Genomic DNA, 18,222 nt, shown 5'->3' on the forward strand with positions numbered 1-18,222 from the left:
TGTTCTTACCTTATATAATTCAAAATCTCTAACAGTAAACAGCAAGCTCTGCCTATCTCCACTTACTCCATAAACCCTTGCATGCACATCTCAGTACTCACTTCTTTTTACACCTACAACACTGAAATATTCCATTCTATCTACGGACATTATGCTTCCCATCAGAGCTAAGGATCACTTTCAAATCACGTCTTTAGTATGGAGTTTCTAAAATATTGACGAAACACGTTCACTGAACTCCCTTGTATATCTTGGTAAAAATGCAAAAATGTAAATTTAAACACACTCAAGTTGAAAGCTTAACCAATGCCTTTTAAGCCCTGGGAGCTCATCTTGCTTTATTTCAGCACTGTTTATTTCTTAACTCCTCTCTACCATCTCAGATGGGAACCAGTAAAACATATAGGCATTTACTGGGTTTTAAATAATGTTACTTATAATAATTACTTATTAAATCAGCGAAAATAAATGGAGCCCAGTAACATATGTTGTTTGCTAGGAAACATGAAATAATAATAGGAGCTACACGTTTATTAATTTCTTGTTATTTGTACATAGCTTATTACCCTACTTCACTTTAACTGATTTGCGGAAGACGTGCTTAATCCAGCATAGATTACGTTCTAGAATCACTTGTGAAAACAAAACAACTGAAACATACTCTTAATGTCTAGTTATTATCTTTTATCTTAAAACATGAATATAATGCCCGCAGCTCTGCTAGGGTCAAAGGGATTTGGTTCTAACCACTATACTTGAAAATATGCAGATGCGCAGAGTGTAATGTGTTTAATACAATTATGGAGGGACCAAAGAGGCTTCAGACCCAATTGATGTGTCACATCTCTTGGAGTTTTGGTCTCTCACCACATACACCAGTGCTTATATATACTGTATTAACCCCTTCCGCACTCATGACGAGCTCAGCTCGTCATGAGTGACGACGCTCGTACGCTCATGACGAGCTGAGCTCGTCATGTAACGCGGTTTTTAAAAAGGCGCAGCGGGAAAACCACTAGCGCACATGCGGTTAAGCTCTTCATATCTCATATACATATATATGCGAGCCGTGAAAATAAAGGTGAATAACTATTTATTTAGAGCAGCTATACTAATAAACAAACATGTATACAGTGCAAAGGTAAAATGTAAGATTATTAAGTCAGTAGGGAGAAATAAATGTGAGCATTGTGTATTGTCCTATAGATTGCATGTTCTAATTACTTTATGTATGGAAGCAACTATTTTAATAATCAGGAGGCGACCTCCATGTGATTTTTTACCTCACTTAACAAATGTAACCTCTTGCATCCCGGTTTTGGTTAGCTAGCTTTCTGTAAAACAAATACACATGAAAAAATGCTATAACTTAAACCTCACAAGCAGATCTACTAAGTAAAATATATACTATTTTTGCTGTTATCGAGGGTCATGAGTCGTGGTCCTCCCCACACTCTAGTAATGAATTGCATATTATGGTCTAAGATTCTGCATGTGTATGTGTAATCTGAATCTCTCTCTAATATATATATATATATATATATATATATATATATATATATATATATATAAGTTTCTCAGTCCGCTCAGAAGACGCTGACAGCGGCCCCTCGGGAAGTGGCACCAATGCCGGCCGAGCACGCCGGTAAAGCAAATAATTTCACAGAGTTCCAAAGTAACGGTGCTCTCAGTCCTCAAAATAACACAGCACCGCTCAAGTCTCCAAGGGTGTTTATTTAAACTAACAACATGTTTCGGCTGCGGACAGCCTTGATCATATATATATATCTCCATGTCATGAATGATGTAATATGTGATGTCATCATCAGTGCATTGCGGGGGCGCGAGGTATAGTTAGGTCAACTAACTGTAAGGGTCGAATTTCTATGGTTTTGTACGAGTGAAATGTCCAACTAATTATAACGTCCCTGAAACCTGTGTTTTTTTTCGGTGAATTTCGAAGGTTTTTTAAATGCAAATTTCTAACTATAACGTCCCTAAAACCTGTGTTTTTTACAGTGAATTTCTATGGTTTTTAGGTCTCGCCTAAGCAGCTTGCAACCGCTGCTTTGGAGTGACCTCTTGGAATCGCTCCAAGCTTTTTTGAAACTCGGGCATATTTTGCACTGTTTCCTATTTGTACTCGTGCATGTATGGCGTTTACCTTGCAGGAGCGAGCAGCTGCACCATCTGTTTGCAATTATCGGTCCTGCCGCTGCTCTCTCCTGCAAGGTAAACGCTGTACATGCCCCCAGCGTCTACAGGCATCCTGTATCCTGTTACTAACAACTTTACAGCTTGCATCTGTTATCCGGAGTGCTCGGCCTCCGGCTAAGGAATGGAATACACTGCCCGCTGGGCTCCGAACAGTGGGATTAATAACGCATCAATTATTTTTTTTCTTCTTCACGAACAGCAAAGTGAATGTTTGAGCATTTCAGCAGGGGGTTAATGAGCACTCTGTTTAGTTATTCAGATTTTCTTGCACTGCTTCAATCCATCCTAGAGAGGAGGCGGCCTGGTATTTCACGCAAAAACATTTCCATAAAGATATCTGCTTTTAAAGAGAAGCTGAAGGTGTAATGCAGTGCTTTAAAATGTGTCAGAAAACACAATAGATTCAAATAACTAGTGTGCCATTAAGAAAGCTATACGCTGATTCATCAGGGCGGCTTTAAATGGGCTGATGACGCTTTGGGGGAGCGGACTGGGGGTAGAAGATAGACAAATATGCGCGCGCCTGTGTGTGGGAGCTTCGCATTGGAGTTCTTTCCCCATCACTGTCAATTTCCATCTAACTTTCTTTCTTCTTTTTTTTTTTTTTAACACCTTAGCGCCTTGTTAAGAGTAGAGCACTGGTCATAGAGTGTAGCTGAGGTCAAACAAGCCTCTTTCTAATATTACATAGGTCACATGACGTTCCTCTCCATGCGACATCTCGCCATGATTCAGCCAGAGACTGTGGTGACAGACAGACTCTTTCATCTGCGCTAGTTCACACATTGATATTTGTGTCCACACCCAGCTGGTCCAGACTGTCACATATGTTTATCACCTTCTCCGTTTCTTAACACTTTACAGGTATAGCGTTATGGGAAATGGCAGGCGATATATTCCGAGGCAGGCTGAACAAATCGTTCCATTGACCAGTAACACCTTTTATGGCATACAGTTGATGTCAACGCTGCGCCTACTTATGCGCGCACCTGATTGGATGCAAATACCTGAACGAGTCTATCACAATAATTAGGAGACTCATCGACAATCGAGGTTCCTTTTTAAGTAATGAATGCCAAATTTAGAAAAAAAGGCTAATTAAGCAGGTTTACTTCCATCGATTTAAATCTAAATTTGGAGCAAATTTATATATTACTCAAAAATTCCAGAAGTATCCATTCGGAAGCTGCAGCAGTCCTAGCTTCTCAAACATATTCACAGTCAAATCACTTGACTGCACTATTTAAACATGTGGAAATGCTTACCAGTTTCCTGACCTGAGCCTCCACTCCACTGTTTTTCTGTTCACGTTTCAGATTCATTCAACTGATGAACTTCGTGAATCCAGTGCCAGTAAATGCTGGTCTCTATTGCACTACTGACACCATTCCCCATAATGATGCTAGACAAAGAAGGTTGGGGTCTTCAGAGTAATTGGCTGCCGAGGGCCTAATTAGACTCTTCACGGTCAATGAGTGTGATGCAGACCCCGTCCAAAGCCGCCCCTTAAGGGAATTACCATGAACCACTGCTGGACGTTCAGCTGCAGCTCAGCAGAGGGCTACAATGGTGCTCAGCTGTGGTAGGCTTGTCAGCAGCAGAATAGCACCTGTCCTACAGTGATAAACACAACAGACCCACACCCTGCCCTGCTGGATCATGCAAGAGCATAACACCAGTGAAAGCAGTAATACCTTCCTCGTATAAATCATATCCTACAAGGTCATAGATGAACTCCCCATTTTAATGACGCAAAGTGGGCTGCCATTGATCTTAGGAACGGGCCGGCAGTCACATGGCAGCTCGAACCATGAAAGACCTAGTCAATGCAGATGTAACAGGCATCTGAAATGCCACCTTTCCATAATGTGGACATTCTTCATGTACCGAGCATGACTTTCGGTGCATTGTGAGTATGTCATCCATCAAATTCACTGCCGCAGTGCTGCCGTACATGTTTGACTACCCTTAGCTACTGTCATGTTGCAATGTCCCCTAGTCCACGTAGTAGAACAGTTAGAAGTTTGTTTTTGCTGTGATCTTTGTTTGTCAATGTGTGCCCATGACATCTGTGCATCCTGCCATGGCTATGTGTAGTGTACTGCACAGTTATGTTAGTCACAAGAGGTCTAGTGTAGGTTCCTTCCTCTAACTAACTAACTCACTCTCTCACTAACTAACTAATTGTCTCACTCCCTCTCACTATCTAACTCACATTAAAAACACTAATTCTGACTCTCTATCTCATGGACTCTCTCTCTCTATAACTAACTCTCAAACTATCTCTCTCTCTCACTAAATAACTCTCTCTCTGACTAACGCTTACTCTCTCACTGAATAACTTTCTGTCACTAACTCACTCTCACTCACTATCTTACTAACTCTCTCACTGTCTCACTCACTAACTAACCAACTCTATCATTAACAAACTAACTTACTCGCTAGCTAGAGGGGCGTGGCTTGGCCGGCTGCAAGATGGCCACACTCTGAGTGGGCTCTGCCGACCAAGCACTTTTATCCGCCATTATCCAGGTGACATCGCTATCATCGCCGCACTAAACTGCTGACTTTTGCCTTGGGGAGCAGTGCGCACCTACCTGTGCTGCTCCGGTGCCTCTCCGTGCCTCCCCGGCTGAGTTCCCAGCCTCGTGGCTGGTGCTGGTCTTCTGCGCTGGGGGGCCGCCTTTGGATCTCGCCAGAGCTGCTGATTCTTGCTGAGTGCCTCGGCTGCGATGCTGACGCCGGACCTGGACTCCGCCTGCCGCGGTGAGACGTACCTTCTCTGGGGGGGTTTGCCGGTGGGGTTAGGGGCCGCTTGCTGTGCGGCCCGGTCGAGTGGCGCTGCGGCCTGGTTGCGGCCTAGAGCGTTGCTCCGGTCCCGCATGGTTGCGGCGCTGCCTGGGCTGGGCTGAGGGAGTGGCGCGCCCCCCTCGCTGGTTTCTCCTCTCCGGTGGGGGCCGGCCGCCGCGCTCTGCTGTGCTGCTGTTGCTCTGAGCTGCGAGCCTGCCTTGTTGCTGCTATCGCGCCGCCTGGGGCTCCTTTTCCCTGCTGCTCCTCCTCATCGCTCCTGTTGCCAGGCTCTGGAGCCTGCTCTCGGTGGAGGAGTGTTGTGCCCATCGCTGCTCCTCTCCTTCCTCATCTTTGTGCCCCTGCCTGCTTCGGATCCACAGGTCCGGGGCCCCTCTTTCCTGTTGGTGCCTCGGGGGTCCGCCTCTGCACCTGGCAGCCCACATCTGCTGCGTGGGCCCTCCCACGGATTGGCTCTTCTATGCTCTGCTCCTTGTTGGTTGCTGTGCCTTGCTGTTGGCTGTGGGGGCCCTACTTTACCTACCTCTGCCTCGCCTCTCCCTGGTGCTCTGGTGTTTGGCTGCTCCGCCTGCTGGTGTGTTCCTGGGCCCTGCGGCTGCTTGGGTCCAGCTGGTTGCCTCCTATTGTGGGTCTCAGGGGTCCGTCACCCCTTACGGACTGCTTGTGTCATCTAGTCTGCCCCACGGACTGTGTACTGCGCCTCACTACCTAAGGGGGCGTCATGGCTGCTTTCTCCGCATTCCACTGTCTGCTGTGGTCCGGGGTGCCCTGCACGCACTGTGCCCTAGTTCTCCCCACTTCTTCTCTGGCTAGTGGCGCCTGAATTACGGTCTGTTCTCCCAGCCCCTCTTCCACACTCCCGGCCACCAACCACGATCTGTGCTTCTTGGCGGGAGTGGAGTCTGTTGAACTTGCTGATGCTGCCTCCCCTGGTGCCTTTGCTCACGAAATCTGCTGGGTTCAACGTTGCTAGCCGCTAATCGCCTGCTACTCCTCCTGCCTCGCCGGCATTTTTCCCTCTCTTAGTTATTTGGTCTCCATTTGAGCTGTGTAGCGCTATGGGGAAGTCGGATCCCAAGCAGCCCAAGATCACCTACCAATTACGGAGATCCTCCCGTAAGGACGGCGTGGGCACGGACGGCATTGACTCTGCTGTAACGACGGAACCCACCCCCCCCCCCCCAGCCATGACGACAATCTTAAGGCGATTATGCTAGAGGTTAAATCGACCGTTACTGGCATCGCTTCTCAGCTTGAGCTCGCCTTAGCTTGGTGAAGGCATGTGTTGACTCCCACGACAACAGACTTCTCTGTGCAGAATCCAGGATCCCCGATGCCGAGGATGCGGCCACACAGTACAGGCAGAAGTTACTCCAGCTGGATAAGGTCCTGGCTGCCATCCGGGAGAAGAACGAAGATTTGGAGTCTTGCTCCCGTCGGAGTAACCTCCGCATCACTGGCCTTCCCGAGTCCACCAATATTTCCAAGATGGAATATTTTGTCGAGCAACTCATCTGGGAAATCTTCGTGGATGTCCTCATCATTTTTTGTCATGGAACTCGCTCATCGTTCCCTTGGCCCGCGTCCTGGTCCGGGTCTGCCTCCCTGTCCAATAGTGGCGAAGATCCTGAACTTCCGAGACCACAACGCCATTCTACAGGTGGCTTGTGACAAGGGCACCATCACGCAATAGGGAAATTCCCTCTCTTTCCACCCGGACTACACCCTGACCGTGCAAACCGCTAGGAGAGAGTTGTTGCCGGCCAAGCCCATCCTCCAGAAGCTTGAGGTTTCATACTCACTGGCATATCCGGCAAAGCTGAAGGTCCGTCAGGGCTCCAAGACTCTAGTCTTTCCTGATCCATGAGAGGCCCTTGCTTTTGCCAAGAGACTCAACAAGGAATCCAGGTCCTCTCCCCCGAAATCTCCAAATGAAACAGCCAGTCGCTTAAGTGATAATGACTAACTGTGCGGACACTGTTATGCTGTGTTTTCTCTTGTTCACTCGTGAACTGCTCTCAATGTCGCCATTTCTTTCCAGCTTGGCCACCCTGCTATTTAGCGGGAGTGTTCGCTGAGTCCTGCCATGCCCTCACCGAGATGATTCCCTTTGTTCACTTTGTGTTGCCCCCTCTAAGTTGCGGGCCCTGGGTGGTGTGGGTGGTATTCTCAGCCTGATTGGGGGGTTAGTGTGAGAGTGGGGTGTTTGGGTTAGGCCACTTCTTGTTTGGCTTTCATTACTGTATTGTGCACCTTGACAGCTCCGTTGCAATTGCCTATTTGTATTTCCAAATCACCTTGCTGCTGCACCATGTTTTTTGCACTACACCGTTTCCAGTCGCCGCTGTCTCGCATTTGTACTGTCCAGATTTATTCACTGCGCAATGTTCCTCATTTTTCCCAGATTGTACTTTCTAGTAATGCTTTTTTACCCTATTTAAAGCCTCAATGGTGCCACTGCCAATTTCTTGGGTCACTTCTCCCTATTGCCCGGCACGCGGGTGCTACTGTTTCCTTCTTCTGCGCTCTGCCCTCTATGCCATGTAGGTCTGTCAGTTGCTCATGCTCCCCCTCCCGGCGCTCTGCTGCTGGCAACCAATGGGGGGTGGTCTCTATTCCTCTCGGCTGCTCCTCAGTTGCGTTCCCCCCTCCTACTATCAGATCCCCCAGTCTCCAACATGCGCCATGTGGGTCTGCGCTGCCTGCAGTCCGCACTGCGCAATGTCGACTCCCACCCTACCCTTATGGCTGAAATGATCTGTTGGACATGGAATGTCTGCGGCCTGAATGATTTTCGCAAGGCTCGTCTGATGCATGCACACCTACAGCGCCACAGGGTGGACATATGCCTTTTACAGGAGACGCACCTGCTCCCCAGTTCTGTCTCCAGACTCAAGTTTTGCCACTGGAGGGAATCTCACTCTTCCATCTACTCCTCTTATGCTAGGGGCGTCTCAATCCTGTTGCATTGCAGTCTTCCTTGGCAGACAACCCGGGCTCTTCTAGATCCGGAGGGAAGATATGTTATTCTTCATGGTTTATTATTGGCTCAGCCTGTTACAATTGCTGCGGTTTACGGCCTTAATTCTGACGACCCGGAAATTTTTCACCATGTTTAGCATCTAATCTCCTCCTGCGGTCCTGTGGCTATCGTTTGGGGTGGTGACTTCAATGTCACTCTCTCAGCGACTTTGGATCGGTCTGGTTCCTACATGCTCCATCCGCGCGCTGCTCCCGCTCTCTTGTCTATTTTAACTGACAATTCGCTTTATGATGTCTGGCGCCACCTTCGGCCTGACGCCCGGGAGGGCACTTGCGTCTCCGGAGCGAGGGGCTGCTGGTCAAGAATTGACCTCTGGCTCACTGCGCCGGACATTTTGTCCTGGCTCGTCGATGTAGCACATATGGCCCGCACACTATCCGACCACGCGCCGGTCCAGATTCGCGTCAGGCCTCCTGATTCCCAATGTCGGGCCTTCACTTGGTGTCTCCCTTCTAATGCCCTCAGGGACTCTGTGTTCTCTGCTGAAATCCAAACCGCGATCACCAACTATTGCGACCTCAACATGGGTTCTGTCGACTCCGCCTCCACCCTATAGGAAGGTTTCAAGGTTTTCATCCGGGGTGAATGTATCTCCAAACAGGCGGCGTTCTCCGATCTATTCGCTCCACCTTGGTTAAACTGGAGGGGAAACTCAGGGATTTGGATGCCGCCCATGTGGCGTGCCTCAGCCGTGAGACGTTGGCGCTATTACATCAAAAACAGTCCGAATTTTCGGATGAGGCCGGCTGCGAACTGTCCTTTCTTGGCAGGGAGGGTCGGGCTCGTCGTTTTGGGGAGGGGGACCGCCCCGGGCGTAACCTCGCAAACCTCCTGCTACTTCCGCTTGCAGCCTCCTATATCGCGGCTCTCAGTGACGGTGGCCCTTATAGGACCACCTCCCCGGAAGAAATTAAGTCCTGACTTCTACTCCCTACTTTACTCTGCCGGTACTCCTTTGTCCCGGGAGGAGTTTGACCAATATTTTGAGTCCATTGCCCTCGTCTGGCTCGAAGACCACCATTGTGAATTTCTCGACGAGCCTTTTTCCAGGGAAGAAATTTTAGCAGCCATTAGTAGCTTGCCTAGTGACAAAGCACCAGGCCTTGACGGCTTGCAGGCCTCCTTTTATAAATCGTTCGCTTCCTTGCTGGAACCGCATTTGGCAGCTATGTATAATGAGTCTTTTGACACAGGCATCTTCCCGCCGGGCCCTGCGTGAGGCTTTAACAACCTTGCTCCTCAAGCCGGACAAGCCCGCCGACCACCGTGACTCCTATCTCCCACTTTCCCGTATAAAAATTGATAATAACATTTTTGCTAAACTAATCGCTTCTAGTCTTCTTTTATTAATGCCCACCATTGCCCTTCCCGATCAATCTGGCTTTATTCCGGGTAGGGCAACCTCCCACAATCTTCGCACTATCTCTTCCGTCTTGCATCAAATAAATCCAAACCTATTGGCCTTGGCCGCCCTACTCGACCCCACGAAGGCATTTGATACGCTGGAGGGGCCTTTCCTCTTTTACATCCTGCTGTGCATGGGATTCAGTGCCCACTGTTAGTGCAATATTAAACTCCTTTACACTAGTCCAACTGCCTGTCTTCGCATAAATGGTCAGGTGTCCGACCCCATCGGCATCACCCGTGGCACCCGCCAGGGGTGTCCTTTATCTCCCATGCTTTTCGCTATCGCGATGGAGCCCCTGGCCGCCAGGTTACGGCAGCGCCACACTCCGAGGCATTGGCTTCTCGTCCCGCTCCCTCCTCGTCTCTATGTATGCAGACGATATCACTCTTTATGTCCGTCATCCCCAGAAAAACCTCAGTCCCCTAGTTCGGGAGGTCATCTGATTTGGCGGGCTCTCGGGCATCCGGTAAACTGGAGTAAGTCTGTTCTTTTCCTCTTGACTGATGCCACCTTCCCCTTTACGCCGGACTTCCCGTTTGAGTGGGCATCCGGTTCCACATGTTACTTGGGCATTTGGTTGAGTAGGGACTTGGATGAACTTTGGAGGTCTAATTTTGGGCGGGCGGTTGACTGACTTGAATCCAAGATCCATTCATGGAGCCGATTGCCGCTGTCTTTGGCCGGCCGCATCGCTGAGGGCTAAGATGGTGGTCCTCCCTAAATTCCTTTATCTTTTCTCGAACATACAAGAGGTGCTGAAAGTGACAAGTGAGGTGCAGAAAGGCCCCCGCCTTAAAATAACAATGCCCCTGGGAGGTGGCGGTCCCCGGGACAGCGTGGAGTGGGAAGGACCACCCCCACACATTTTAAATAAAAAGCTCCAGGGAGGTGGCGGTCCCGGGGCTGTGGGGTGCCGCACCCCCGTATATAAGCCCCTTGGAGGTAGCTGTCCCCGCGACTGCGGGTCCCCGCTAATTAATTGGACACTGCCCCTGGGACCTGGCCCACCCAGGGGCTTATAGAAAATTAAGTGTGGGCTTCATTTTTTTCCCCAAAAAAAGTTTGGCTGGATTTGCGCAACCAGCGCGAATTTGGCCAATTTATTTATTTTTTAATGTGTAATTTGGCCCTGGGGGTCCTTGTGGGACCCCCTAAGCAAGCCTAGGTGGTCTGGGTGTTTGTATCCTGCCCCTTTTTTTAAATCATTTTATTAAACTGATTTCTTGTGACTATGGGTGCCAACACATTCTGGTTTGGGGTGTTGGCAACCAATGAAAGTGAAGCTTGTGCTCAGGAGGGTTTGCGAATCCTCCTCGGTGCTCAGATATTAATATTTTTATTTTTTTTAATTTCTCAGCAACTACTGATCAGATTTACACCATTTAAAAAATATTGCTTTCTGGACAAAGACCTACCTTTTTGGCAATTTTGCTGTAATTCCGTTCAGCAGTTCAGGCTGTACCTTGGTCTAAAGTTCTTATGGTAATTAACATGGGGAAAATGTGTTTTGGGACCCCCTTTTTTCTCGGGCCCCCACTTGACAAATCACCCTCAAACTTTCAAGACAAGAGCTGACCTGAGTGGGTCATTAGTTTGGAAACTTTCGTGAAGATTCGTTAAACGGCGCCAAAGATAGTGGCAAAAGAAAAAACGCTTTTTGAATAGAAACAAGGTCCTAACTATAACTACATACTGGCGACCGCCAGTAGGTAATCTGTGTGTTTGTGTATATGTGTATAGATGTATATATGTGTGTGTATAGATGTATATGTATATCTATATATATATATATATCACGGTAACCTCCTTCACAGAAAAGAGCAGAAACCCATGTAGAGGATTCAAAGGCACACTTTATTAAGAAAGAGTCTTGAGCGAATGCATTTCGCCATATCAGCCTTCGTCAGCGCTCCTCTCCAACCTCTTCGTATGCTGTGGCGTAGGCAAACCCTGCCTCGAAGGAGATGTAAGTACCTTGCTCCGCCCCCTGTTGTCATTGAGCGCACCTGTGTGGTCCTGTGGAACCGGACCTCAAGTCCCAGAATGCCTCTGTATGGTGCATGCCAGGTAAGGAAAGGCTCGACGGGGTGGCACTACCGGAGTGGGAATCGAGAGCAGGCACAGTCGTGAAGCAAGTTGGGAGGTAAGGCAAATTCAAAGTCCAGTGCCCCCTCGAGTCCTCCAACATATTGTCGCAGCTGCCTCTCCGCCTGGGAACTTTAACGGGGGTTGGCTCAGGAATCCCGGTCACCCAAATCAGAAGTGTAAATACCTCCAAACCGCTGTATATCCAGGCGTCCTGGCGGGTACAGGACGCGATTGTGACCACAATCAAAGTACAAAAGCTCGACAGAGCAAACCAGACCATCCTGACCTCTTGTGCTGCGGGGTTTCTGTATATATATCCCCCAAACATCGATCCCGTCCTGATCGAAACAACAAGGCGCACACGGGAGACATTTTTGAATTTCATTTCAGCAACACGTCCACAGCACCGAACAGACGCGTTTTGGCGTAACACCTTCTTCATTGTCGGCCTGGCTTTGTCAATAAAGAACTTAACTCCTCTATGCGTTCGTCGGCCAGTGGCCGCCGCAAGCACTACCTCCATAGTGCTGCGCACATCCGTTGGCCAACGTGGCCCGCCCACTCCGCTAAACCACCGCACCGCAGCGAAATTGTGCGGCGGTTTTGCCGACATGGTTAAACGGTTAAATAAACACAATCATCAACATAAACAAAAGAGGCACTTCATTCTATTAGTAAACACACAAAGAAGGTTTTTTTTTCTCGGATTGCAGAAGGAAATTAGTTGTCAGCCATCTTAACATGGTAAAAATATATATATATATATATATATGTGTGTGTATACATCTGTATACATTGTTTTTTCTGGAAAAAAAGGTTAAAGTAACGTTATAGTTGGGTATGGAAAAACACTCTAATCTACAGCTAAAAAAAAAGTAAATGCGCCTGAAGGTTAAACTGACATTTTGCAGCGTGAATCTTTCTGGATTCACTATGCTGTGCATATTCCGCAATCTGGTGGTTGGGTCCGGAATCGTAGTCTTTTTTCTCCTTTTTTTTTTTTTTTTGTCGTAGCCCAGGTGGGCGTCGACGTCCCACCATTTGGTGTACCTTCGGTGACGTCGGCGTGCTTCCGGCGGAAGCTACCACCCTTGGGCGCCATCTTCAGATTCTTTTTTCCGCCGTTGGGTCTGGATCGTCGCGTGAAGCTCCAGAAGTTTTGGAGGAGGAAAGAAGAAAATACAGCAAATATTCACAGGTGAAGACCTGAGAACATCGACAGAAGAGGACCTTTAGAGAGGAGACGACGAAGGAAGGAGAGAACTTCGAAATCTTCGACGTCCTTGAAGGAATGCGCACACAGGGGCCCCCCTGAGCGCAGGGATGTACAAGACGCCGTTTAAATTCTGCAAGAACTGCCACCACAAGTTCGCACAGAAGGACCAGCACCCAGTCTGCAACCTCTGCCTGCCAATCGACCACGAGAGCAGAGACTGCAACGCCTGCTCCGTCTTCAAGCCGAAGACACTCCGAATTCGAGAAGGACAGAGGACGGCTCACCACACGATGCAGGGCAAGGGCCAAGCCCCGACGCTTTATGAACTTGGCCTCTCCACCGACGATGAGGACAACATCGCCGAAGGACCAGATGACTTCACGGTCGCTGAGACCGATAAGAATACGCCTGATAAGGTAGGAGAGTCTACGACCCCGAAAACTCCCACAGGGCCTCGAAAACCTGAGGCAGACTCTCGAAAGTCAGAGCACAGAGCCTCGAAAGGAGCACCGGCGCCGAGCAAATCGACGACCGAAGCTGCATCCACCGAAAAAGAGCCCAGCGGATCCTCCGAGAAGGACTCCCGGAGGCAGAAGACCAGCGAAAAGCAAAGGTCATCGAAGCAAGCCCCCGAAAAAGGGCCTTCGACTTCGACGTCGAAAGAAAAAGAGCCGAAGAAAGCTTAGTCGACGACGCCGCCGAAAAGAGCGGCCGAAACGCTCGACGACGAACAGGCCGCAGAAATGCAGATAAAGAAGAGAAGGCTCGAGGCCGAAATGGAGAACATCCTTCAGAGAAAGAAGGACTTCGACGAAAAAATGAAAAGTTACAAGATCCCCCCCGAAGCCGGCACCGACCGTCGCTGAGGTACAGGAGCTCGAGGAGTTCGACGTTGAAGAGCCGCCGAAAACTCCGGAACCTTCGGAGCACAAAGAGGAGGAGGACCTCTACTACACAGTGGGATTACGGGGAACAGCAGTCAAGCTACGGTTCAGGTTCCTCGACGGCCCAAGACCAGGAATGGCAGGACATCGAGGCCGAAAACCCAGAGGAGGCGGTGGAAACATACCCCTCGAGGCCTTCGCCACCGGATGACATTGGGGCATACAATGAGGTGGTAAGAAAGGCGGCAACAGCTTATGGGATTAAGCTGGAAGAGGAGAAGCCAAAAGCAGACTTCCTGCTCGAGACATTGCTCCTCATACAGACAAGGAGCCAGTTCCTGCCCATGCTCAAGAGTATCACAGACCAGGGAAAGGAGGCCTTCAAGGACCCGGCTACATGCAGATCTGTAACGCCGAGGACCGAGAAGAAATCAAAATTCTCCTCCGAAGACCCAGCTTACATCAAGGGATCCGTCACAGCAGATTCTATCATCGCTGCAACGGCCAGGAAAAGGGCAAACGTCCCAACAACGTCCGGACCACCACCTGACAAAGGAAGCAGGAGGATGGATCTAACTGGCAGGAAGATTGAGAGGAACGCTGCAACGCACTGGCGGATGGTGAATTCCAACGCCCTCCTGAATAGGCACCAATACCAGCACTGGGATGAGATGGGACAGTTGCTCAAGCACCTCCCGGAACAATACCGTGAGAGAGCAGCACACCTGGTGGAGGAAGGGAAGAGCATCGCCAACTCATGCCTGAAGACAGCCTTGGATGGGGCAGAAACATCCAGCAGACTGATGGCTATAGGCATCACAGAAAGAAGGCAAGCATGGCTCAGGATCTCAGGATTCAAGGCTGAAGTCCAGAACAACATCCTGAACACACCTTTCAGCGGTGAAACATTGTTCGGAGCCCCAGTTGATGATAAGCTCACCCAACTGAAGGACAACGAGACGGCAAGGTCCATGGGAGCCCTGCAGTTCAGAGGGATGAGAAGGGGAGAAGGGGCACTCCTTCACGGAGGCCGAGCGGCAGAGGTGGGAGCCAGCGAGGAGATTCTCACCAGAGTTTCCACCAGGGGCAACAGAGTGACAGCCAAGGCCACCAGGGCCAGCAGAGGCAAAACTGGAACTACCAAGGCAGAGGCCAGTCCTTTCGGTCGAGAGGAAATGGACGGGGCCAGAGAAGGAGAGGCGGTGAACAGCCCCCCTCTAAGTGACTTCACACGAGAGAAGGTGCTCCACCACCCAAACCCTCCGGGGGAGGAGCACGGAAAAACGAAGAGGAGAGGGCTACACGGACATGACACAAAGGAACATGCAACGCCAGTAGGAGGAAGATTGAGATTTTTTCTCCAAGAGTGGAGAAAAATAACAGACAAGTGGATACTCAATATTATGCAGTTCGGGTACTGCATAGAGTTGGAAAAAAGGCCACCAAACAGAAAGCCAAAGAAAAGACAGCACTCAGGAATAGAGCTGCAACTACTGCAAGAGGAATAACTCAAGAACTCCTCCTCAAAGCGGCCATAGAAAGGGTCCCCTTCAAGGAACGGAACATGGGAGTGTACTCAAACTACTTCCTAGTGCCAAAGGTGGACGAAAGCCTAAGACCCATCCTGGACCTACGGTTCCTAAACAAATACGTCAAAACCCAAAAATTCAAAATGACGTCCCTACATTCCTCAGATAACTGCAGGGGACTTCTTGTCCACCATAGACCTCAAGGATGCATACCTGCACATCCCCTTGAATGAACAGGCAGCACAAGCACATGCTAAGGTTCACTGTAAACAAGGATCACTACCAATTCACGACCCTAGCTTTCGGCCTAAAGTCCGCACCAAGGGTGTTCACCAAATGCCTCGCGGCAGTGGCCGCACACCTAAGGAGAAAGGGGATACACGTGTACCCCTAACTCGACGACTGGCTGGTGAAGGCAAACTGCTACAGGACATGCAAAGAGCATGCAGAACAGGTGACAAGAACGCTAGCAAACCTGGGGTTCTCCATACACTGGGGCAAAAGCTCGACGGAACCAGAGCAAGTGAAGATCTTCCTGGGAGCCCAGATAGACACCATACAATGCAGAGTCTTACCGAGCGAAAAGAGAACGCTCAGCCTACTGAGGGAGAAACGTCACTACCAGAATGGGCGATCTCTGACAGTGAGGACTGTGAGCAAGATCTTGGGGATGATGCCATCATGCATTCACCTGGTCCCCAATGTACGCCTACAAATGAGACCACTCCAAGAGTGGCTGCAACAACAATGGTCACAAGCCACAGGAAGTTGGGAGGATCTAGTGGTTGTAACGCACAGGGTGCAGGAAGAGATAAGGTGGTGGACGAAGGAGAGAATAACAGAAGGGAAACCTCTAACACCACCGGACCCAACAGTGACCATCACCACAGACGCATCCCAGAAGGGGTGGGGCGCACACATGAACAGGCTCAGAGTGAGGGGTCTGTGGAGCCCTACAGATGCAGTCAGGCACATCAACTACCTGGAACTGAAAACTGTGTTGCTAGCCCTCAAGGCCTTTCAGAAACACCTGTACAACCAAAAGGTGCTAATACAAACAGACAACACCACAACGATGTTTTACATAAACAAACAGGGGGGGAACTCAATCGTTCCCGCTGTCAAACTTGGCACAGGAGATCTGGAAATGGGCCATACCACTAAAAATAGACCTGCTAGCCATACACCTGCCAGGGAAGGACAATGTAGAAGCGGATTGGCTCAGCAGGCAGACTTCAGCATCCCACGAGTGGGAACTCAACAGTCAGGAAACAGAGTCTATTCAGGAAGTGGGGCACCCCAACAATAGACCTATTTGCAACACACCGGAATGCAAAATGCCAATACTTTGCATCCAGGCAACCAGAGGCACGGTCCCAGGGGAATGCCCTATGGATAAGCTGGTCAAAAACATTTGCCTACGCTTTTCCCCCGATACCACTGATCCCCAGGGTTCTCAACAAATGCATGAAGAGCAACATGACGCTCATCCTTGTGGCACCACAATGGGCCAGACAGACATGGTATTCTCAGATAATGGAGATGGCGCAGGGGCCCCCCCACAAGTTCTCAAAAAGAAGAGACCTACTCTCCATGGAAAACGGAGGAATTCTACACCCAGAGCCAGAGAGCCTCAACCTCTCAGCCTGGCTCCTGAGGACTTAGAATTTGCACACCTAAAACTACCAGAGAGCACCCTGCGGGTGCTGCGAGAGGCAAGAAGGCCCAGCACACGCAAGTGCTATGGGGAAAAATGGAAAAGATTCACTCAATGGTGTTGCAAGAAACAGCTCCAAAGGAGACTGACCAAGGAGTCCACGGTGCTAAGGTACCTCACACACCTAATTAAGGCAAAGCTAAGCTCATCCTCACTGAGAGTGCACCTAGCAGCGATGGTGGCATACACAAGAGGAGAAACAGGGAGAAGCTTCTTCACATCTCAAGTCGTGAAAAGATTCCTGGAAGGGGCTAAAAGAATAGCGCCGCCAAAGAGAATGCCGCCATCGGCCTGGAACCTAAATGTGGTACTGACGGAGCTCATGAAAGCACCTTTCGAATCCATCCACAAAGCATCACTGCAAATGTTGACAATGAAGACGGCCTTCCTGGTGGCAATCTTCTTCTTTCAAATCTTTATTTCGGCTTGACGCCATAAAAGAGCAATTTAAACATTACAATTCAATAAGAAGAAAAAATAGTAACATTCAGTTAAAATATTAAGAACATTCTATATAACTGTGCAATACATGTAGAAAGACTCTTGGAGCATGACAATAAAAATCATATGAGACTGAAGGACACATCAATAATTTTAGGAGCAATTTCAGTTAAGTGGTGCTATTAAAAACAAATTCAAATTCAAATTCAAGTCCATAATTCAAGTCCATAGATAAAGGAAACTCGGTTACAGCTGATGACCCATTTTTTTCCTGCGGTAGCAAACAGAAAGTAAAAATCTACTAACACTAAATGTTATCTGTTGTGAAGTGTTTGTAGTCAAAATTCTCAGAGCCTGACGGTAGGATCTCAAGCCTAATAGTAGGCATATTGGTTTGATCCATCTTGTTCTTTCTTGGCCATACAAGGGACAGAAGAAAAGAATATGTTGCTCATTCTCTATTTGGTTATTTTCACAAAGTGAGCAAACTTCGTCCAATGCCTCGGAAGATGGATCACGGTTCCTTGCCCAACGAGCCAAAGTTGATTTTAATAAAAGATTACCGTATCTGAACTTTAAAAATAATGTTTTGGCAAGTGGAGGCTCTATTTCGTCCATAAAGGTCTCATAAGAGGGTTCATCCTTAAAGTTTAGAAATTTTAAAACTAATGAGCCACTAGTTATGGCATTCACAGTCATGTTTGCTACATAGGACCAAAAGGCCTTTTTCAGGACTAATTTGGGGTTAGATGGTAATAGCTCAGGGTTCTCCCAAAAATGTTTCAGACCTATGTTATTAAACCAAGTACTGACATGTCTAAGCCATGGGATTTTTTTCTGGCTGTCCAGCGCCATGATCTCTATCAGCCCC

The 18,222-nt window shown here is 48.8% G+C and overlaps 1 protein-coding gene across 3 annotated transcripts in view; it reads left to right on the forward strand.

The window, feature by feature from the left end:
• Window positions 1–18,222, forward strand: part of CGNL1 (cingulin like 1) — a 601,175-nt gene that overhangs the window by 199,349 nt on the left and 383,604 nt on the right. The window lies entirely within an intron of this gene.

The sequence above is a fragment of the Lissotriton helveticus genome, chromosome 3_2 (genome assembly GCF_964261635.1).
Source record: "Lissotriton helveticus chromosome 3_2, aLisHel1.1, whole genome shotgun sequence".
Classification (NCBI taxonomy): Eukaryota; Metazoa; Chordata; class Amphibia; order Caudata; family Salamandridae; genus Lissotriton; species Lissotriton helveticus.